Source organism: Candoia aspera, chromosome 9 (genome assembly GCF_035149785.1).
Source record: "Candoia aspera isolate rCanAsp1 chromosome 9, rCanAsp1.hap2, whole genome shotgun sequence".
NCBI lineage: Eukaryota > Metazoa > Chordata > Lepidosauria > Squamata > Boidae > Candoia > Candoia aspera.
In genome coordinates, this window is record NC_086161.1 from 25,322,777 (window position 1) to 25,345,826 (window position 23,050).

The 23,050-nt window shown below is 48.6% G+C and overlaps 1 protein-coding gene across 1 annotated transcript in view; it reads left to right on the plus strand.

Annotated features, from left to right (window-relative positions):
• The window catches only part of FAM136A (family with sequence similarity 136 member A), a 98,889-nt gene that overhangs the window by 75,213 nt on the left and 626 nt on the right, over nt 1–23,050 (plus strand). The gene's annotated exons all lie outside the window — the stretch shown is intronic.

Genomic DNA, 23,050 nt, shown 5'->3' on the forward strand with positions numbered 1-23,050 from the left:
GTTTCCTGAGCACTTCTTTTAACAAGCGTTCGTGCTCACGTTCTGTTTCAGTGTAGATTAATACATCGTCGAGGTAAACCAAAACCCCCTTAAAAAGGTGGTCACGCAGGACCTCATTGATTAATTGCATGAATACCCCCGGTGCACCTGCCAGTCCGAATGGTAGCACCTTGTACTGAAACAACCCCAATGGGCAGTTGAAGGCAGTTTCGAGGGGTCCCCATCAAACTTTATGCCAAAGTCCTTGGCTGCCATTCTGGCCTGGCTCCAGGTCACATCTGGGCCTTGCAGCGTGCTGCGTGGGGGCTGGTGCGGGTCGGATCGGCTCCAGGCGTCTGGCGGTGTCGTTGTCGTCTCTCGCTGGGTCCCCTCGCCAGTAGGTTGTCTCATCGGCAGGGTGGGAGGGTGGGATGTCGTCCCTCTGGTGGCCTCTCAGAACCGGGCTCCTCCGTAGCCTCCACTGTCCGCTGGGTCGCCGCTCCGTCTCTCGTCCGGGTACGCCTCCAGTCGTCGGGTGGGCTCCTTGGACCGGGCTCCGTCATAGCCGCCACCGCCCGCTGGGTCGCCGCTCTGCCTCTCGTCTGTGTGCGCCTCCAGTCGTCGGGTGGGCTCCTTGGACCGGTCTCCGCCGTAGCCGCCACCTCCCGCGAGGTCGTCCCGCCGTCTCTCGTCTGGGTGCGCCTCCACGATGCTGCCGCCGCAGGGTTCCTGCGCCGCCGTCAGCTGTTGGAGCAGCAGCCGTATCACCTGCATCCCCTCCTCCAGCGCGTCCAGCCTTGCCACCGTCTGCAGACTCCCGCTGGTGCACTCGCCACTCCGCTCGCCCTCGCCTCTGGTTGTCATGGAGGAAGGACCTTCCCTCGGACCCTCCGTGGTGCCGGGCGATCCCTCGACTCTGTCCGCCCTGGATGTCAGTTCGGCTCGCGTCTCCTCCGGGGTGCCGGGCGAACCTGAAGAGGATCCCCTCGTCTCGCCCCCGGTGGCCCGCGGGCTCCGGGGCGCCGGGGTGGTTCCCTCTCACTCCTCTTCCCCTGAGCTGGATCCCATACTTACCTGGGCGTTGTGCCGCCCGGACCTCAGCCACATCCCACCTGAGGGGAGGGGAGCTTTGCCGCTGGGTGCCGAGTGGTTGTTCATACCTAGCAGGGTCCCTCACAAGCTAGTTGGATAGGTGCTAGGTAAAAAATTTTTGTGGGTTCCCGTTTTTATGTCAGGGTCAGTCTCGCTTCGCAATAAGGCACGGACTCACTTAATAGGTATTAAGGGTTTCCGGTTTATTGGAATGGTGGCTGACAGAACGAAAAACGGGAACGGGGGTGCGGTGGTGAGGCGCCCTGTTTATACCCTCTTGCAGGGTCCTGTGCTCCTCCACCCCTCATTGTCCCCAATCCCTCTTGATGGGCTCCTTGATGGCTGTGTGGGCGTTTTCCCGGTGTCCTTCCTTGTCCTCTTGGTTCCGGTGTGTCCTCCAGGGCACCAGGTGCGGCTTATCGCTGCTTATCTGAAGCCCTTCTTTTCAGCTGTATATGAGTCCATGGGTGTGGGTGCTTTGGGTGCTTGGTTTAAGCACTGTTTTAATTATCTCCTTCCCCTTTTCCTTAATGACCATGATCCACGTTGTGAGGCTCTTTGTGCCTTGCAACGGGGTCATGACACAGCACTAACAGCGATTTTGTTTCTTCCTTTTGCCAGAACAAAAATTGCCCATTTTTAAAATGCCCATTCAGACACTGACACTCCTGTGACAGGGCATCACAGCCAAGGTGGTGGCCACAACCACAGGCGTGAAACCCCGTGTCTTTTTAAGTGTGTCATGGCCCTGCCTTATTTTTACACCTGTCACATGTGTGATAAACATAAAAAGGGCAGGGTTTCAATCATGTGGCCATGGCTGCCATCTTGACTTTTTTATCTCCCGATGCCCCTATCTTGTGAAAAATTATTTGTTATATTTATGAGCAAGAAAAGCCATTCCTTTTTTTTGAAAAAGTATTTTAGAAGAATGCAACTGGTCTTTAGAAGGATTCTGAGTGCTAGAAACAAGACCCCTTTGCCTGCAACGAACTTGCAGAATTGGAACTGAAGTATAATCGTGGGGCGTTTCCAGTACAACAGGGTTTAGTGTTACTCAGAAATAGAACTAGCCAATGTGTCGGGCAGACAAATTCCCCTACATTTTTGTCTTCCTGTTCTCTGGAGAGATTTTGCTTTAAGACTTCATTGCAAAGGAGGAGAGAATTTGGGAGAACTCCTTGGTTCTGGATCTGAGGGCCGCCTGGCTGCAACATCCGCCACCCCACTGATTGCCCGGTTGAGCCGGCTGACCTGGCTGGGTGGGTGGGTGTCTCCTCCCTCCCTCAATGCTCCGTGTGCTCCCCTCCCAAAGCTGCATGCTCAGTGGAAGAGGACGCAGTTCCCAGACTGGGGTAGATTGTTCTTTGGTCAGGGTATATAACAGATTCACTTCCAAACAAGCCCTTACTGAGTTCCAGGTGGCCCAGGTGTGTGTGGGAAATGTCATCTCCTTTATGGTGAAGCCCTCTCAAGTGGCCTGCAGCCTGCCTGGCCTCTCATTCTCCCATCGAATCTCAAGGAAGGTCTTCCCAGGAGGTGTTTTCAGGGGGAGTGCTCCAATTGTTGGAGAATTTCTCTTCCCCTGGAGAAATCTGAAGAAATTATCCACTTAATTTCTCTGCCCATGAACTGGATGGAGAATTTTGAAAGGATGTCTGTGTCTGTAACAAGGTAGGCAAACCCAATGTGGATGGTTCCAAGACTACCAATGCAGTGAGATAAGTAGATTTCATTGCACATAAAATATTTGCCCCTTTTGACCCTTGAGTTACTTGCCAAAGTCTGCCTGGGCTTGGCACCGAACTCTTGATGGGTGAATCTCAACTCTTGATGGGTGAATCTCTACATTTGATGAGGACTTTATAGGTTAAACATAACTAAGGCTACCTGGCCCAACTCCCTGCTTACAATCACGATTCCTTGTCTTACACTTGTACATGCTATGCTGACCACTCATTGTTTGTGCCAATGAGTTTTTGAACACTCATTCAGGACCAATGTTGAGATGTGTCAGCACCTGCTCATTTGAGCATTCACACACACACAGTCAAGAGGCTGGATCTCTCTGAACTGTTTTAACGAAGCGTAATGAACGGTACAGAAGGCAAGCTGCAAATGAAGAATTCCCGCCAAAACCTAACTTAAAACTACATCCCCTTAGCTAGTCCCCTTTCCCACGAAGCGTGTCACTCCCCCTCCCATCCAGATGGTATTCCTACCGTAGCTCAACCCCGCGTCCTTGATGTGCTCCATAGCCATAATAAACCACTTCACACTCCAACTTCGCACCCCCTCCCATCTGGCAACCTTAGAGAATGACGTGATGGGAGATGCCCTGATAAGGGTTTCTGTGAAACCTTTGATCAGGGAAACTGACAAGATGTCCCCTCCCCCCCCCCAAAAAAAGACCAAAAGAGGGAGGGTGAAAAGAGGACTGGGATGGAAGACCCTTGAAGTTGGCAGTTGTAGCATTTTCTAAAATTCCAAAAATGCCACAAGGCTGGTTCTCTGCTTGTTGGAGTTCAGCGCCTCCTGCTGGCTGTTGGGAAGGATTATTTTTTTATTTTGCAAACATTTTGTTCCTGGAGGAAAAGAGGCTGTTTTAAAAACTGAAGGAGATGCCAAGTGTGCTGTGTCTATGCAACATTCCAGCTCATCCTTCAGAGGCTCATCAGGCCTACGAAGTGAGAAAAATATCCAGGAAGAACCGCTTATAAAACAGGCCCAAGGAAGCATTGCCTTCTCCCACTCTTCTGTCCCTTCGGGGATTCCACACGGGTTTCCTATCTTCTCCCTCCTGCATAATCCATTTCTCTTGCCCTGAGAAAGAAAAGGGGGGCCTTTTCGCACCCATTGCCCATCACTCCGGCAGCCCCCTCTTCCTCACACTTCTTTTGCAAAAGCAGCATGACAAATCTCCTTTAGACCCGCTTTTCTTCTGGGCCTTCAGCCACCCCCAGGCACTCGTGCTAGAACACGTGACTCGAGCATGCCAAAGCCATACAAAGGGCGGCACCCACGCCGCAGTCAAAGACCTCTGAAAATAGACCGTTTTTCTAGAAGCGTATCTGGCCACGCACTCGCGGACTCTGCTCTGGCTGCGGTTGGCCTTTCTTATCAACTTGCATATGGCTAGTCCTACTTCCGAAAAATTGCAGGCAAATCAAGGAGTGTGATGCAGTCACTGCACACGCCACCTCTGGCTTCCCTCCTTCCTCCTGGGTGATTGTCCCCTCCGGTCCATCCTGATATCCAGCCTGGGAGAGGTCGAAGGGAGCCCAGAGGGACGGCAGGCAACACAGGGAGGCAGAAGCCGCCGCTGAAATACCAAACTGCCCGTTCTTTACCAGCTAAACGTTTGCAATGTGGCTTGCTTGAAACCCTAACCTCTGTAACCCTCTGAAGGGAGTGGCATTAGCTGAAAACAGAATGTGATATACATTTAGGTAAGGTTTTTTCCCCCTGAAAGCTAAAAAAGAGGAGCAGACTTGTTGATCCTAATGGACTTTAAGGAAACTTGCTTCCAGAGGAATTTTTTCTTTGTTGTTGTTTATTCGTTTAGTCGCTTCCGACTCTTCGTGACTTCATGGACCAGCCCACGCCAGAGCTTCCTGTCGGTCGTCAACATCCCCAGCTCCATATTTTTTTGGAAAAAATCAAGGACAAATCTGAAAAGGGGACAAATCTGAAAGAGATTCATAAGGATTAAAACAAAAATTGTTTACATTTATAACTTCGCTTTACAAAGGAAAATTCAAGAGCAAAACCAAGAAAAACTTTATAAAAACACATATTTCAATAAAAATATCTAAAAAGCATAAAAAGCTGTGAAATTATAAGAAACAAGGATTAAAAAGGATTTCTGTAATCAAACTGTGCATTAAGTGGTAGGTACCATTTGTACAGAAAAATTAAATGACCAAAATAAAGGACAAAAGTGAGATTTTGAAAAACAAATAAATCTAAAGGACAGCTTTCTGAAATAAATAATGTCCAGGCTACATTGCAAATGGGAGAAATTCTATGAAGACTTTTCAAGTTAATTACACTAGAAAGGTTAAATTAAATCAAAGTGTATGATTTCTGCCTGTTTATTATTTCCTGCTGTCAAAGCTGGGGATGATGACACTGAATTGCCCCACAAGCGTGCCCCAATCTCCACGTCAAGCACCTTGGAGCCCCTCAGAGCCAGAAAACTAGATTCTCGCAGTCCATATTCATCCCATTCACTGAAAGAGAAAAAATGGCCTGGGTTACAGCAAGTTTGGCAACTGGATAATTTGCTTCCACCTCAATCACCTCAATCGACCAGACTGTCGCCAGACCGAGTCCTGCTGGTTGCAACTCACTTTTCCATTCCTGCCTTCCCTTCTCCAGGTTTGGCCAAAGTTCTTGACTGTTGGATTTTCCCATCCCTTTGGAGGTCGGCCAATGGGTCTTTTCACTTCTCTTGGATTCGGCAACTGCTGTTGTCCAACAGCCATCCGACATGCGCGCGACGTGTCCTGCCCAGCGTAGCTTCCGTTTTCGATCTTCGACGATGACGCCATTTATTCCACGTCGTGTTCTAATCTGGCTGCTTGGGACGTGGTCTCGGAGAGAGGCTTTCAGCATGGATCTTTCCATAGCCCTTACTACCCTTGAAAGCATTTCCTCTTCTGCCTTTGTTAGCGACCATGTTTCCCTTCCATATAGCACCGCCGATAAGACGGTCGAATTAAAAAGGTTAGCACACCGTTTTCCGTCCATCTTCTCATTCTGTAAGACTTCCCTAATGGAGTTGCATCTAGCCCATCCAGCTTTCTTTCTTCCAACCAGCTCTTCTCTTTGATCGTTGTTCATTTTGACTAGCCGTGCGAGGCAGACATAATGGTTTACTTTAGTGCCAATTTGTCTATCTATCTTAAGAGGGGGGCTCCACAGTGCTTTTGCTAATTAGCTCTGAATGCAGAGGGGAGGCGGTGGCCTGTTTTCCTGCACTGTAAAGAATGTGTAGATGTTCCAAACCTGCAACATTTTGCAAACTGCCGTCTTCTTTCTCAGGTCTGAGAAGTCCATTACAATCAACTGCTGCTTTAATTACTGGTCTACTTGCGTAGTAGTCTTTACTGCGGTCATTACCCAGCACAAGGGTACATCCAAAACAAATTTGACAATATTAGGGTAATTAGGAAAAGCCAAATAATTTTGGCTAAAAGTCAATATTACATCAAAACATGCTGAGAGGTTTGCTCAGGCTGCACATATACAAAAACAACAACAGAAAAAGGTTAAAATTAGTGATCTGGGTAATATGAATTTTAAAATAGCAATATAAAATGGAAATACTACACACACACATACTTATCTATCTATACATACATGCATATTTGTAAATAAAACAATGAAATTATCCAAAAGGGATTTAAAAATTATAAACTTCTCTTACAGACCCCTGTCAGACCTGGGAAGGATGTAGTGTAAAGGCTGACACGGCAAGTACACGCCAAGGCATAAAAGAAGTGAAAAGGTGGCCGGAGGTTAATGTTGAGCCCGAGCCGTTTCTGGCTGGCTGTACTCAGGCAGGTTCGACTGCTCTTAACGATCCTCTGCCTGATTCTGCATGCCGCCACGCAAAACCCGGCCACCCAGTGTGTTATTTCAGGGCTGATGTCAGAAAGTAGAAATTGCTTATACTCTTGATTATTATATCCTGTTTTGCTGGTCAGGAGTGGGGTAACTGAGGATTTCAAAATTCTGTATAAAACTGACAGTGCAGAAGAACATGTTCGGTAGTTTCCACCTGCCCTGAGTCGCAAGGACATACACGTAGCAAATATGGTGTCTTCTGTAACTTCCAGCCAGAAGGGCTGAAGGGAGAGCACTACATCGGGCTAAAGTGAAGGCCCTTCTCTGACCTGGGATGTTGAGCTGTGCAAGGTACAGCACATTGCTGGTGCCAGAGCATATCTCCAGTTATCTCCCACGGGAAGCTGAGTGGCAGTGCCAGCATCCGTCTGATGGTCAGTGTCGAACAGACATTGCTTAAGTGTGGCCCTCGCTTGCTCATAACCCAGAGACAGTGGATAAGTGGGGGAAAGTCCTCGGAGACAGAGCTTATTGTGATCCACTTGTGAAATCATCTGATAGCAAAATCCCTTCCTCTTTTAGTCCAGTGCACCTTCACGTCTTTCCCTTCTGTTCTTTCCTAAACAATTTTTATCTAATTCATTTTCAAACTATTTCTTGAAGATCGGTGGGTATTCTTTCAGCTTCAGTGCTGTGCTATTTATCTTGGTGAATGTTTCTTTCATGGTAGGCTTCATGCAAATTCTGTGTTGAATCCATGCTGAATTTCTGTGATCTATTTATGCACATCTGGGATGAGGCAAGGTAGAAATTTAAATAGATTAGTATAAGCCAAGGCATGGTTTATTTTGAGCAAGTGATGCATCAGTGGAACAATTTCAATATAAGACACGAACAGCCCTGCACACAAAGGATTTTTTTCCTGAAATCAGCTCTCCCTGTGCTTTTAATTTCATCTTCCTTAAGATGTAGGGAGTCTCCAGTGTGTCTCAAAATCAGCTGTCTGCAATTTTCTGAGATCTTGTCAACTCTCCAGCAAGTGGTGCTATAACCCACCATTTAGAACCAGCATCAGGAGAGGCTGCTTCAAAAGCCCTGTGGATACGTGTGTTGAAGCCAGGAAAAGATCGCCTCTGGGGTCCTTGGCAGCCAGGAATGAAGAAGAAATACCAAGAGTATGCTAACTTGGCTCTGTCCATTTTTCTGCTTTTTGAAAAAACAGGAAAAGACTCCTGGATGCTCTTCTAGGGGTCTATAAAGTAGAAGCTTAAAATGGCATGAAGGAAGCATTCCCGCTGCCAAAACAGTATCACCAGTTTGATGTTTGTTCTGTCAACGTAACCTGACAGGACAAATGCAAAAAAGGGCACCATGAATTTCTGTAATTTGGATTGTCTGCCTGGTTATGAGGGGTTTTTTTCCCATCCAGCCATCCTAGAGAAGATTCCCATCAAATAACATCCCACGAATTTTATCCTTTCCCAGCTGATTTTTCATAGACGAACATTTAATTTAAAAATTAAAAACAAAAAAAAGCTCCTGGGGCAAAACTATTTCCAAAAATCCTTCATCATGGGATATTCCATCCCATCTTGCTGGAATGTGAGAGGAAAATATTTCTAATAAAACTGACACAAGGAAACATCTGAGCATCTGGGTGAAAGAAGGATTAAAGGCAGGATTGTTGTTGATGTTTTCTATTCACCTTCTAACCAAGAGAAGATGTAGATGATGCTTCCCAAAAGAAAATTACAGATCTTCCAAAGAGGCATGAAGTCATAGTGATGGAAGACGTTAATTACCCCAACATCTGTTGAGAGACAAGCTCTGCCAAGGATGGTCCTTCCAGGAAATTATGGACTTGCTCTGTTCACCACTGTCCCCTTCAAAGAGTAGACACATAAGGGGATCTGCTTTCCTCTGGGTTGATCCTAACCAATTGAGATAACGTGGTCGAGGAAGGGGAAGTTGTGGGAATGTTGGGGGAAAGTTGCCATGTAATACTGGATAATTACAGGAAACTAAAGGTGAGTGTATTCAAATGAATATTTTAGACTTCAGGAAAGTACATTTTAATGAAGTTAAGTTAGAATAAAAGAGCCTTGTGTGGCACAGAGTGGCAGGCGGCAGCATTGCAGCCGAAACTCTCCCCACGACCCGAGTTCAATCCCAGCGGAAGCTGGATTCTCTCTGAGCAGCCGGCTCAGGTCGACTCGGCCTCCCATCCTTCCGAGGTCGGTAAAATGAGCACCCGGCTTGCTGGGGAAGGAGACGACTGGGGAAGGCAACGGCAAACCACCCCGCTCTACAGTCTGCCAAGGAAACGTCGCGAAAGCGGCGTCCCCCGAAAGGGTCAGACGTGACTCGGAGCTTGCCCAGGGGACCTTTCATCTTCATCACAAGTTAGAATAATGATAAATGAAATACCATGACAGGAAAAGCTAATGGGAAAAGGAACCCAAGAGTTCCTAAAACGCAATTCCAAAGAAATCAAAGAAAAAAAAAGTGGGGGGAGGGAGTCGCTCAAGAGGCCAGTATGGCTGCTTTGTGAAAATCCAATATAGGAAAGAAGTGGAAGAAGGAAACTGCTGACAGGATGGGAGCAGTAGAAATAATTTCCAGATCATGAGAAATAATATTTCTGTTTTATTCTGTACTGGTTAGATCCACCTCAAGTATCCAGTTCTGATGCAGCGAAGGGCAGTGCAGATGATCAGGGGCCATTGGAAACGAAGGTGTAGGAAGAGAAGCTGAGGGAACTGGTCCCATCTGCCCTTGAAAAAAAACAATTGAAGGATGATATAAGAGCAGTTTCCAACATCCTGAAAAGATACCATAATAAAAGAAGGCTGAGACTGTTTCTCTGTCCATGCAAAATGTAGGAATAATGCATTTAGTTACAGGAAGACAGAGTCCAATGAAAGGTTAAGAGTGGAACTTGCTAAGACCAGTTTGATCGTGGATGGACCCTGCATGCCAGGATGGTGGTGGATGGGTTCAAGAGAGGCCAAACAGCCATCTCTTTGGGGCACTTTGACTGGGATGGCCACACTGAGCAGGGGATGGACTTGGATGGCCAAAATGGTCCTTTCCACTCCAGGATTCTATGACTAAGAAAACCTCTACATGATCAGAAACAAAGGAAGGCTGAATTTTCTTAGCTTTATTGAGGATGTAGAAAAGGGGATTTCAGCAGGCAGAAATGGTCACCTAGAGCTGGCAAATGCTAAGATGGCTTGTTTCTTTCATGGCTGGAGACCTGGCCCTCCCATTTCCTCCTTTGTGTGGGGCCACCTTAAAAGCTGTGGAAGTTACAGCATAAAGCCTAAAGTGGTTTTTTTAATCATTCCTTGCAAGCTCCAAGGGAACAAGTCCATCATCCAAGCATTAAGTGGATCATTCTGACAGAGAAATCTTAGGGGTTATCCATCAACTGTGAGAGTCATCCAGTTAAACGTGGAGATGAACAAGATAATGCACTCTGGTAATTGCTTCAATGTAGGTAATGCAAAAACTTTACCTGAGCCTTCAGTGAGAGATCTGTGTGCCTTTTCCTCCAGACCAGCTTGGTTGCTTACCAAGTTCATCTCTCTCTCCCTCTCTCTCTCCCCAGGAGCGCTGCCTTTCTGCCCCGTTAATAAGCTTTGTTTAGACCCAGAGCTATAAATAAAAAATGTATGTAGAAGTGGAGGCTATAGGTTGATTAAATATATCACAATGGTAAATATATGTCACTTGATAATTTTTTTAAAGCCTGTCCCCCAGACTTGGTTGCAGAATTCCTTGGGAAAGCGTGAGAAACAGCTGAACTTCAGGGGTGGTTTGCATCAGTTAAAAATATTACTCAGGTTTTCCCTGAGCAGTGTGTGATGCAACACATTTTATGGTCAAAAGGAAGGAAATGAGTTAAATAAAAGCAAAACATTTCTTGCGATGGCTGTGATGTCACAACATAGTTCCCAGGAGAACTTCCTCCATCAATTATTGCTTCAATCCATCAAGGGAAGGGCAGCCCCCCGGCCGAGCGGCTCCATCGTCAAATGTTTTCAACTGGATCAGCTTTCCTGTAACTGCAATCTCTTTCTAGGTCCTTCTTTGGGCCTTGCGGATTTCAATTGTGCAAAAGAACTGAAATTGATGCAATCCACTCCATTTGTTAATCTGTCACAAGAAAAATTGTAAGCGTGCTTGGAGAAAGACAGGCACAGCCTTAAAATACCTTAAGAGGGAGGGGAAAATAAAATAAAAGGATGCATTAAGTAATTGGGACACTGCTTCAAGGACATTTCACAGGTTAATGTGTATGAATGTTTTTGAATTGGACCACAGGGAGAGATTTCATTCTTTGTTTACGGATATACCTTTAAGTTGTGCAAAACAGGGGAGATCAGCAAGAAGGATTAAAATTAGTCTTTGGATTAGCCAGACTATTGCAGCCTGGAGGAGCTCTGATCAGGTTCTAGCCAGCCTACCAGGCCTCTGCCAGAAGGCTGTAAGCCAGTGTTTCTCAACCTCGGCAACTGTAAGATGTCTGGACTTCTACTCCCAGACTTCCCCAGCCAGCATGCTGGGAGTGGAAGTCCAGACATCTTACAGTTGCCAAGGTTGAGAAACACTGCTCTAAACCATCTCCCCCCCTCCAGTTCTTCTTTCTCCCCCTCCCCAAAAGGAAGTCAGCAGTCCACAGCTGTCTTGGGGGGGGGACAGGAAGGGGAAGTGATGTCATTTGTGCAACGACGTCACAATGCATGTGACACCATCATGCTTTTACTGAATGCCTATGGTTCTTTCTGCCAGTTTTCCCGCCCCATCCCCCCTCCACATTCTCCATTCTTGTGTGATGGTTGCTCACATGGAGCTCCAAGTGTCATTCTCCAATGTGGAGATGCCTTTCTGGAGCATTCTGATGTCTGTTTTCATTTAAACTACCCTAAATCGTTTGGTGTCACCAGAAAATGTGGCCACTGTATATCCAGCTCCAGCTCACTTACCAGGAAGCGAAGAGGCCCCCTTTCCAATATCCATCCCCCCAATGCAAAGAAGACCCATCCATTGCAGCTCTTTACATTTGGTTGCAAACTGACCACCAGCCAGCCATGTGATTGGTTGGGCTGCCAAGATGCTTTGCAAACCATCCTTTACTCCTTTTTCAAAGGAAGGTCCTATAACAGAAATGGTGGGGACTATGATTAACTGCAGAACTGGGGAACATGGTTTGTCCTGAAGGCAGCAGGGGGCTGGCAAGATGTGCTGTCTTCTACCCCAGCAGTGGGCGAAGCTGCAGTTCATGATGAGGGGACTGTGGCAGGGGACTATGATCGTTACCTTGTCGTGGTGCTGGAGCTTGAGCACTTCAATGATGCCGTGAACTAAACCGTGAAGGGCCACCCAAGACAGAAAGGTCGTGACAGAGAGATCAGACTAAATGTGATCCCTGGGGAAGGTAATGGCAACCCACCCCAGTATTCTTGCCGTGAAAACTAAATGGATCAGTACAACCAGAGATATGTCGGTATACCATTGGAAGATGAGACCCCCAGGTCGGAAGATGGTCAAAATGCTACTGGGGAGGAACAGAGGATGAGTTCAACTAGCCCCAGATGTGATGATGCAGCTAGCTCAAAGCCGAAAGGACGGCTAGCGGCCGACGGTGCTGGTGGTGAACGGCGAATCCGATGTTCTAAGGATCAACACAGCATTGGAACCTGGAACGTAAGATCTATGAGCCAGGGCAAATTGGATGTGGTTATTGGTGAGATGTCAAGATTAAAGATAGACATTTTGGGCATCAGTGAACTGAAATGGACTGGAATGGGCCACTTCACAGCAAATGACCACCAGATCTACTACTGTGGACAAGAGGACCACAGAAGAAATGGAGTAGCCTTCATAATTAATCGTAAAGTGGCTAAAGCAGTGCTTGGATACAATCCAAAAAACGATAGAATGATCTCAATTCAAATTCAGGGCAAGCCATCTAACATCACAGTGATCCAAATATAAGCCCCAACCACAGATGCTGAAGAAGCTGAAGTAGAGCAGTTCTATGAGGATCTGCAGCACCTACTGGACAGCACGCCTAAAAAAGATGTTATTTTCATCACAGGGGACTGGAATGCTAAGGTGGGCAGTCAGATGACACCTGGAATTACAGGTAAGCATGGCCTGGGAGAACAAAACGAAGCAGGACATAGGCTGATAGAATTTTGCCAAGTCAACTCACTCTGCATAACAAACACTCTCTTCCAACAACCTAAGAGATGGCTTTATACATGGACTTCACCAGATGGACAACAACGAAATCAGATTGACTACATCCTTTGCAGCCAAAGGTGGCGGACATCTATACAGTCGGTAAAAACAAGACCTGGAGCTGACTGTAGTTCAGATCACGAACTTCTTATTGCACAATTTAGGATCAGACTAAAGAGATTAGGGAAGACCCACAGATCAGCTAGATATGAGCTCACTAATATTCCTAAGGAATATGCAGTGGAGGTGAAGAATAGATTTAAGGGACTGGACTTAGTAGATAGGGTCCTGGAAGAACTCTGGACAGAAGTTCGCAACTTTGTTCAGGAGGCGGCAACAAAATACATCCCAAAGAAAGAGAAAACCAAGAAGGCAAAATGGCTGTCTGCTGAGACACTAGAAGTAGCCCAGGAAAGAAGGAAAGCAAAAGGCAACAGTGATAGGGGGAGATATGCCCAATTAAATGCAAAATTCCAGAGGTTAGCCAGAAGAGATAAGGAATTATTTTTAAACAAGCAATGCATGGAAGTGGAAGAAGACAATAGAATAGGAAGGACAAGAGACCTCTTCCAGAAAATTAGAAACATTGGAGGTAAATTCCAGGCAAAAATGGGTATGATCAAAAACAAAGATGGCAAGGACCTAACAGAAGAAGAAGAGATCAAGAAAAGGTGGCAAGAATATACAGAAGACCTGTATAGGAAGGATAACAATATCGGGGATAGCTTTGATGGTGTGGTCAGTGAGTTAGAGCCAGACATCCTGAAGAGTGAGGTTGAATGGGCCTTAAGAAGCATTGCTAATAACAAGGCAGCAGGAGACGATGGCATCCCAGCTGAACTGTTCAAAATCTCGCAAGATGATGCTGTCAAGGTAATGCATGCTGTATGACAGCAAATTTGGAAAACATAAGAATGGCCATCAGATTGGAAAAAATCAACTTATATCCCCATACCAAAAAAGGGGAACACTAAAGAATGTTCAAACTATCAAACAGTGGCACTCATTTCACATGCCAGTAAGGTAATGCTCAAGATCCTGCAAGGTAGGCTTCAGCAATTCATGGAGCGAGAATTGCCAGATGTACAAGCTGGGTTTAGAAAAGGCAGAGGAACTAGGGACCAAATTGCCAATATCTGCTGGATAATGGAAAAAGCCAGGGAGTTTCAGAAAAACATCTATTTCTGTTTTATTGACTATTCTAAAGACTCTGTGTGGACCATAACAAATTGTGGCAAGTTCTTAGCGGTATGGGGATACCAAGTCATCTTGTCTGCCTCCTGAAGAATCTGTATGACGACCAAGTAGCAACAGTAAGAACAGACCACGGAACAACGGACTGGTTTAAGATTGGGAAAGGAGTACAGCAGGGCTGTATACTCTCACCCTACCTATTCAACTTGTACGCAGAACACATCATGCGACATGCTGGGCTTGAGGAATCCAAGGCGGGAGTTAAAATCACTGGAAGAAACATTAACAATCTCAGATATGCAGATGATACCATTTTGATGGCTGAAAGTGAAGAGGAACTGAGGAACTGAGGAACCTCATGATGAAGGTGAAAGAAGAAAGTGCAAAAGCTGGCTTGCAGCTAAACCTCAAAAAAACCAAGATTATGGCAACCAGCTTGATTGATAACTGGCAAATAGAGGGAGAAAATGTAGAAGCAGTGAAAGACTTTGTATTTCTAGGTGTGAAGATTACTGCAGATGCTGACTGCAGTCAAGAAATCAGAAGACGTTTAATCCTTGGGAGAAGAGCAATGACAAATCTCGATAAAATAGTTAAGAGCAGAGACATCACACTGACAAAGGTCTGCAGAGTTAAAGCAATGGTATTCCCAGTAGTAACCTATGGCTGCGAGAACTGGACCATGAGGAAGGCTGAGAGAAGGAAGATCGATGCTTTGGAACTGTGGTGTTGGAGGAAAATTCTGAGTGCGCCTTGGACTGCAAGAAGATCAAACCAGTCCATCCTCCAGGAAATCAAGCCAGACTGCTCACTTGAGGGAATGATATTAAAGGCAAAACTGAAATACTTTGGCCACATAATGAGAAGACGGGACACCCTGGAGAAGATGATGATGCTAGGGAAAGTGGAAGGCAAAGAAGAGGGGCCAACCAAGGGCAAGGTGGATGGATGATATTCTAGAGGTGACGGACTCGTCCCTGGGGGAGCTGGGGGTGTTGGCGACCGACAGGAAGCTCTGGCGTGGGCTGGTCCATGAAGTCACAAAGAGTCAGAAGCGACTGAGCGAATAAACAACAAGAAGCACCTCCTGGTTTGAATAGTCTCCTGCTTGCCGCTCTATAGACTTTCCCCTGCATCTTTTAAAATTTGCCAGTAGTATTAAATGCATCCTGATGAAGAGGGTCCTGTGATAGGGCATTGAGGCAGCTGACCACCTTGCCTTCATGGGGTTTTCTTCTGGGCAAGGCAGAAGTCCCCCACCCCACCCCACCAGCTCATCTCATGCTGCTTCAGCCACTGGCCTTGTCTCTCCCCTCCTCCTTGAAATACCTGATTAAAGAAATACATTCTGATTGAAAAGGAGACAGACGAATCATATCAAGCATTTATAGAACCCTGGGCAGGATCGATTGTTGGGAGTGAAAGCACCATTTTTTTCTGGGAGAAAGGATTTCAGCTTTGGAATCTGTGTTGGTCTGGTAGCCCTTTGAAATGCGGCAGGGCTAATTCTGAGCTGCAGGAGAGCCAAAGACAAGGGGCACTCTCTGCGATGCTTCTTTCATTGGACCTTCACATGGCAAGATCCAGCTCTCTCTGAGGTGGGGCTGAGCTGGCTTCAATAGGTACAGCAATCGAAGAACCCAAATGTTTTCTGTGGGCGTTTTTTACAGCTTTGCTTTCCAAGATCTGATCTGCTCAGTTTCTCTGGGAAAGGAAATCTGATAAATTCAGCCTTCCGATGTGCACACTGGCCTGAGAAGATAAGTTGGAAGGGGCGTGGTTCCATTTAAAACTCAAGCAAATTATATTACTAGATTATATTATTCATTGTTTCCTTGTAAGTTTGCAGAGAAGCTTCTTCCTTTTAAGCATTTGTTCAATACACAAATTCTGCACCCTGGAAACCACAACAGTTTGCATAGGAAAGAAAGATCACAGATTTGGGGCCTTTTTAGATTAGAGTGAAGGCAAGCAAAGATAGATGGGATAGAGCCATACATGGACTGAAATATCTGCTCTAAGAGAAGTTTTTCTCCCTTTCCTACAAAGTTAAAATCCAGGGCCCTAGAATCATACAGTTGGAAGGATCCACAAAGCATCTCTGACAGATGACCATCCAGCCTCTGTGAAGACCTCCCTAAGGGAAAACTCCACTTCTTGGGTCAGCCTGTTCCACTGACCGAGAGCTTGAACAATCAGGAAATGTTGGTCACAGCCACACCTGGGCACTGCATTTTAGGAAAGACTCTGACAAACGAGTTTCCAGAGGAGAGCAACCATATGTTGCTGGTTGCCTGGAAGGGGGCCTGAAAACACATGAGGATTCTTTGGAGATGTTGGGTATGCTCACCTTGGAGAAGACAAGATGGCAGGAAGCCATGAGTACTGTCTTCAGGGCTATGTTGAGAATGGGGCAGAACTGATTAGAGTTGTTCCAGAAGATAAGACAAGAAATAAGAGCCTTAAATGTCAAGGAAGTAGATTTCTTTTGGCCATCAGGAAGAATTTCCTCACTGCAAGAGGTGCCCATCAATGGAACAGTGGGCCTTAAGAAGGGGTGGACTCTCCTTCATTGGTGGTGTTTAAATAGAGGCGGGGGGGGGGAATCTGCCAGGGATCCTGTGGATTCCTGTCCTGGGAAGAAGGCTGATGATCTCCAAGGTCCCTTTCAACCCTTATATTGTATGATCCTGTTTACTTTGTGTGTGCGCCTAGCAAGACCATGAGGTTCATGTGTGAAGCCTTAAGACTTTGTTGGGTGCCCATCCCAGACAAAGCCTACCAGAAGGGAGAACCACGTTCTCTTAGTACCAAGCAAGCATCTATTTTTGGCAGGTCATTTGAATGTTGTAGTTTTTTGTTCAGCTTATTTAATGATATTAAATCATATTTTGCTTCTTTTTTTCATCCTGAGTATTTCAGTGGTGCCTCACATTTGGTTGTGTTATCCATTTTGCCCTGTTTGCTTTTTTCAGAAAGCCTGGGAGGGAGGGAGAGGGAGAGGGAGAGAAACCTCTTATATGACAACCCATGTGCAGAACAAACAAGCTGAACTGTGATCATCTGATTGGGACACACAGGCAGCATGGCTGAATGGCCCCAGGTTGGGAACAGCTAGATTAGGCGAGCTGATGAACTCAGATATTGTACAAGGACAGACTTAGTCTATCGGGGCAAAAAATCAGGAGGAGTCTGGTAGCAACTTTTTCAACTAACCAATTACAGTATATTCAAGGGCATCAGCTTAATCAAATGGTTGGAAAAAGTTAGTTGGAAAAGCTGCCATAAGATTCCTCCTGATGTCCAGAGATGGAGAATGTTTTTCAGTTAGGAAGAATCAGCTGATTTTTGAACCCATCTCAACCCTGAGATCACCCTGTGCTTGTGATCACAAAACTGTTGAGTCACCCATCTGGAATTCCCTTGAAACGTGATGCCTCGGTTGCCTGCATTGGCTTCCTCCAACTTCCTTTGAAGTCGGCTGATGGCTGGGGAAGACGGGTCCTCCAGAGCAGTGTTCCTCAACCTTGGCAACTTTAAGATGTGTGGGCTTCAATGCCCAGAATCCCCCAGAAAACCAGCTGGGTGACCTTGGGCCAGTTGTGCTCTCTCAGCCCAACTCACCTCACAGGGTTGCTGTTGTGGGGAAAAGAGGAGGTGGAAAGAGTATTAGCTATGTTCACCGCCTTGATTTATTTATAAAAATAATAAAAGTTATTTATAAAAATAATAAAAACAATAGAGGTGGGATAGAAAATAAATAAAAATTTTAAAAAATAAAATTAATAAATTCACTTGTGCTTATTTACTTCTTGTTCTTCTCCAGTGGCCCTCTGTCCAGGTCCCATTACCGGTTACAGTCACGGGACAGTAACTGCTCTGTGTTCTTGGCGTCAGCAAGACAGTATTTGCAGGAGAATACACTTCGCTTTTCTTTGGCTCCCTTGGCACCTGCCGTGGCCCCGTTACATGTTTTTCACATGGCCCCTGCTTGAGAACCCCTGCCTTAGACTAAGGAAGATGAGGACGGGCGCTTTCTTGGGGATCCAGCTGCTGCCAGGTGCCCCCAAGGCCAGTGAGCCTTGTGCCAGGAGAAGTCATCATCGGCAGGGCTCTTGCGCAGCCCTTTCCCTTCAAGGAGTTTCAAAACCCTTTACCAGAGGTGGGCCGAGACGGGAAAGGATGTGTTGAAAGGGCCAGAGCTGACTACCTGCAAGGCGGGGGTGTTGGTGCAGGCCAAGGATTCCTTCCTGCCCCACCCAGGGGAGCAGAAGGGCAGGCAGGGCTCCAGGGAGGCTTGGTGGTGGGCCTGGGCAAAGACCCCAAGGAGCAGAATAGCTTTCGAGGGGACGCTGGTTCCAGATCCTGAGAGCCTCAGAGGCGAGTGGACAGGAGAAGCTCCCTTCCCCAGTTGTGGGCGCGGGGGGGAGAAGGGAAAGGGGGGCAGGTGCCTGAGGGGTGCATGCAGCCATCTACGGAATACCTCTTCTTCAGTGGCATGATTTTCCCTGGGGGCTTTTAGAGCAAAAGCGGGATTGAACCTCTGCAAAGTTTAAGGTGCTGATGTGGCCGTTTAACCTGGCCTCCCCAAAAGGGAAAAACACACTCCAGATGCTTGGCCATGCCCACAGGGAGATGGCTTGATGCTGTCCTTTGGAGGTCAAAATAACAGAATAAAAAACGAAATGGGGCCAGACGGCTCCATTGCCCCGGGGGGGGGGGCGGTCGCCCGCGTCCCTGCAACTCTTGGGTGGAGACACCCTGAAACCAGGTTGCGGGAGGGGTGGGGGGGCCGGACCTGACCAATGATTCTCACCAGCTACAAAGCTAGCGTGGCAGGCAGAGAAGCAGGGGTGTCCGCTGGGTATGGTCAAAAAAGTCAAGATGCTGGCCCCCAAAGTGCAATCAAAGGTCCACCCATTTTTTGTGTGACACACATAAAAAACAAGCAGACCTTCAGTTGCACCGTTGCAGTTGCCATCTTGACTTTTTTGACCATTCCTGGCAGAGAAGTCCAGGCCAGCTCTTGGCGGCAGCCTCTCCGTCTTCCGCGGGGAGAACACGCATTGCAGGGCGGCGGCGGAGGGGAGGCGCCAGAGCAGCCCCCCCCCCCCCGTCCCAGGAGGGCCGGAACTGGGATTCCCAGCTGCAGAAAAGAGCTTCGCTTCCTGTTGCTCTCAGACAGGTACTTTTGGGAACACTTCAAGCTTGCTGTTTCTTAGACTCTTTTTAGCAAATTCCTCTAATTAAACTTGAAATTGGGCGGGGGGGGGGAGAAGTATTTTGAAGCAGATTCCTCCTAACTTATTTTGCCCAAAATGCAGTTTTTGCAAACGATCTCCTTCACGTATAATGCCTTTATGGACTCCTTTTCATGAATAACTTCATATAGACTTTTCCCCTAATATCCTTTGGTTATTGTCTGTAACCCACATTGCAAATTTTGGGGGCTTGAGCCTTCTGAACGGTTGCAAAGTTTCATTTTGCATGTTCATTGGAAGCGTCAGCTTGGACAAGTTGGCGTTCAAACGGCGGGACCCCCGTACCCCCCCCCCCCCCCCGTTTCCTGCCTGCCGCTTCCCCACCCTCGGGGACCCCTCTCCCCGCGGCCTCCTCCGCCCTTTCTGGAGGCCGGCCGGCGAGAGGCTTGGATCCCCGCCCGTCTTGCGCAAGACAGCCCCCGGCGCATCCCTGAGGCCGGGCACGTACGAGGGAGGCCCTGCCCGCTGGGGTTCGGCGGCCACGGAGGACGTCAGGCAGGCGTGGCTGCCGAGAGCCGCTCCGGAGAACCGAGGCCTGCCCGTCCAGGGAAGAGCGGTGGCCGCCCCTGGCTGTCCGAGGAGAGCGAGCGAGCGAGCGCGCCTGCCTGCCTGCCTGCCTGCCCGCGAAGGCGGAGGCTCCGCCCGGGGGACGTGCCCGCCTGCTGGGGCCAGCCGGCTGCTCTGCCAACCCCTTGGGAGTGAAACTCGGCACTGAAACTCGGCAGGGAAGCACGTGATGAGTCCGGCTGCAGGGCAGGGGCTGGAAAGACCCGTTTGAGCTGGAGCGTCTCCCCAGTTCTTCTGCCAGGAGTGACAAAGAAGCGCCGCCCTCTTGGAGACCCCCATGGAAAAGGGGGGGGGGAGAAAACTGCCCCTCTTTGCCCCCAGTGCCTAGGCAGCCGTGGGAGATGGTTGCTGGAAAACTGGTCTTTTTGACACTCGATGCAGAACCTTTCTGTGGCCAAAAGCTGATCACTTTAAAAAAATTATCTTGGGGGTATCCCAGATTTTTGGCTTTTTCTTTTTGTTTTTTCAGGGAATTGGCAGAGAGCTTTGAAAAAATAAAATGAGTGAACGGAACACACCTCTTTCACTAACTGGCCGGGTTTGCACAACATGCGAGACTGCTAAAATTAGACTGGGTGGCTGGTGGCTCAGCCCGTTGTTTCTGCGTGGTGTGCCAATCTGGTGTATCTGGGCACTGCATGCTTTGTGAACATGGGAACTGTCTTTTGTCGAGCCTAGTTTTGGGATAGCATGTTGTGTGAGCCCAGCCCATTATTTCTTTTACAAGCAAATAAACAAACAAACAGGGAAACTCACAATGCTGGTTAGGGTGATGGGAAGTTTATTTCCACCTTCCTTTGTGGTTGAGGGAAATGTGCAGAGCAAAGAAGACCTTCTATGGAGAAAGGCTACCTCCAGAAACTCTTGGCTCCTCCCTCCCTCCCTTTCGTGTCAACCCTCTACTCTGCAAGGAGAGCTGCCCCCCCTTCTCCAAACTCACCTCCAGAAATTTAGTGCCATTTTCTGAAATGGTTTCGGGGGGGGTGGGGGGAGGAATGAGGGAAGGTAATTTCCCAGCAACTCCACTGGCTGAAGTTTCAGACTGAGAAAAGAGGGTGAGTTCAGGACAGGAGGGGGGAGGACAGATGGGGCCCTGGGAATGAGGAAGAAGCCCAACCCAAGCCCTCCCCCCCCCTCTGCCCAGACGCAGACCTCCATGCGTGCAGTTTTATCAGTGAAGTTGAGAGTGAGTCAGGCAGCTGCAAGGATCAAAACACAAACACAGCACAACGCAAGACAGGCTGCAGCCACGCCCCCCCCCACCCACACACAAGAGGGTGCAGGCTGGGACAGTAGCCCAGTGTCATCCTTGCAGAAAAAGCAGTGCAGACTTGTTGCCTTGAGTCAAAAGGAGGGTCAGGAAGGGACGCCGGGGCAGGCCGGGACACCCGAGGGAGATAACCGGAATCTGCCGAAACAGGCGCGGACGGGGTCGGCGGGGATCAGGGTGGCGGGACGCTCCGTGCTCGGAGCTGGCTCACTGGGGCCCAAGCGTGTCAGCTGCCCTCCCTCCATAGCTGGGGCCGTGGTTCAAAAGACCAGAGCCAGCTGCCCTTCCGAGGCCAGGGACCAGCCGAGAAGCACCAGCTGCCGAGGGCCTCCCTTGTCACGCTCACGTCATCGTGCCCTTATGGGCCTCGTGGTTCTGGCAACACTGTGAAAACACTGGCTGGGGAATTCTGGGAACACACCTTTGAGACACTGCCCTGGAGTGTCCAGTCCAAGTACCAGCCAGGCCAGGGTTAGGGTTAATCTTGCTCAGTTGTTCAAGAACAGCCGCAGTGCTCCATTGCTCTGGAGAAAGCCTCTCCCATGGCATATCTGTGGGCCTCCAGGCCAAACTGTGCCCTCTAGAAGACGTAGAGAGACATCTCACTAAGGATGCCGTAGGCTTTGCCAAGCCAAGTCTCAACGCCGCCTCTTTCGAACCACCTGCAGTCCCCCGCTGCAGACCGGATGGGATCACTGGGCAAGGGCTAGCCTAGGAGAAGCAGAGGCGGCGGGTTCGAGAGGGAACAAAGCCGCATTCCCCTCTGCTGATGGAATTTCCCACTGCCAAGGGCTCAGGGGACCCCCCAAAGGCTGGGCACAACCGCAGAAGACACGGCTCTGGCAGCTCTCGGCTACGAGGCCCTCGCAGAGCTTCCACGTCTCCAGTCCCAGATCCAGGGGCAAATGGCAGATGGCCATCAGCTTCGTGCCCTGCGCCGGGGCTTCCCTGTGGCATTGCTTGGGCTCGGCGTGCAGGGCAGATGTTGGGGGATCCAGCCCTGGGGCTGCTCCCACCTAACCTGGGGGCAGCATCTGCCTTCCAGCACTGTGGCTTGGCTCACTTGGGCACGGCCAGCAGGGCCGCAACTGGGGGAGGCGAGCGGGGCATGTGCCCCGGGAGCCGTGTTGGGGGGGGGGCGCCAAAATGAGCGTGGAATCCATGTTTGCCCTGGGTGACACAGACCCCTGTTGCGGGCCTGGCGGCCAGCACCTTCTTTCCCAGCCTATTAAGGCAGCAAGTGCCCGTGCAACAGCGGCAGAGAGCCACAGAGCCCCTGCTTTAAAAGGGCGTGTTTTCCTCACCTTTGGCCCGTCCTTGCTGTGCTACGTGGCTGGCCTCGTTCCCTTGAGTTCCAGCCTCCGCCTTGTCGAAGGCTGGTGGGGAACGCACGGCACTCCCATCGCTCAGGAGAGTCTCGTCTTGCCTGATACTGGCAGCCAACGTCATGTCTGAAAATGGCAGCCAGAGACCAACTCTCTATACTGTGGTGTTCCTTAGGAAACAGCGTTGCTACTGACCAGAGCTGCATCAATGAGTTAGTCAGAACTCAGCCTTATTGCCAAGAGAGCTATGGGGGCATCAGTGACTCACCTTTACGTGTGAGGAGGTGGCTTCACCGCCTATTTCTGCCAAGGGATTACTCAATAGTAACATTAGTTGTAGCAGTCATAACAGTGGTAATCCTTGTGGTGTGAAGGATCACAATAACTGCACGGGACTGTGGAGGAAGACTTTGCAAAGGGCAGGCAACGCCTACGGAGGACAGCCGCTCTCGTATGGCTTTGATAAGCATGATTATCCCAGTAGGAGCTCAAGCTGCTTGGTGGAACCTCCTGTCTTCAGGTGACAGATGGTGGGGACC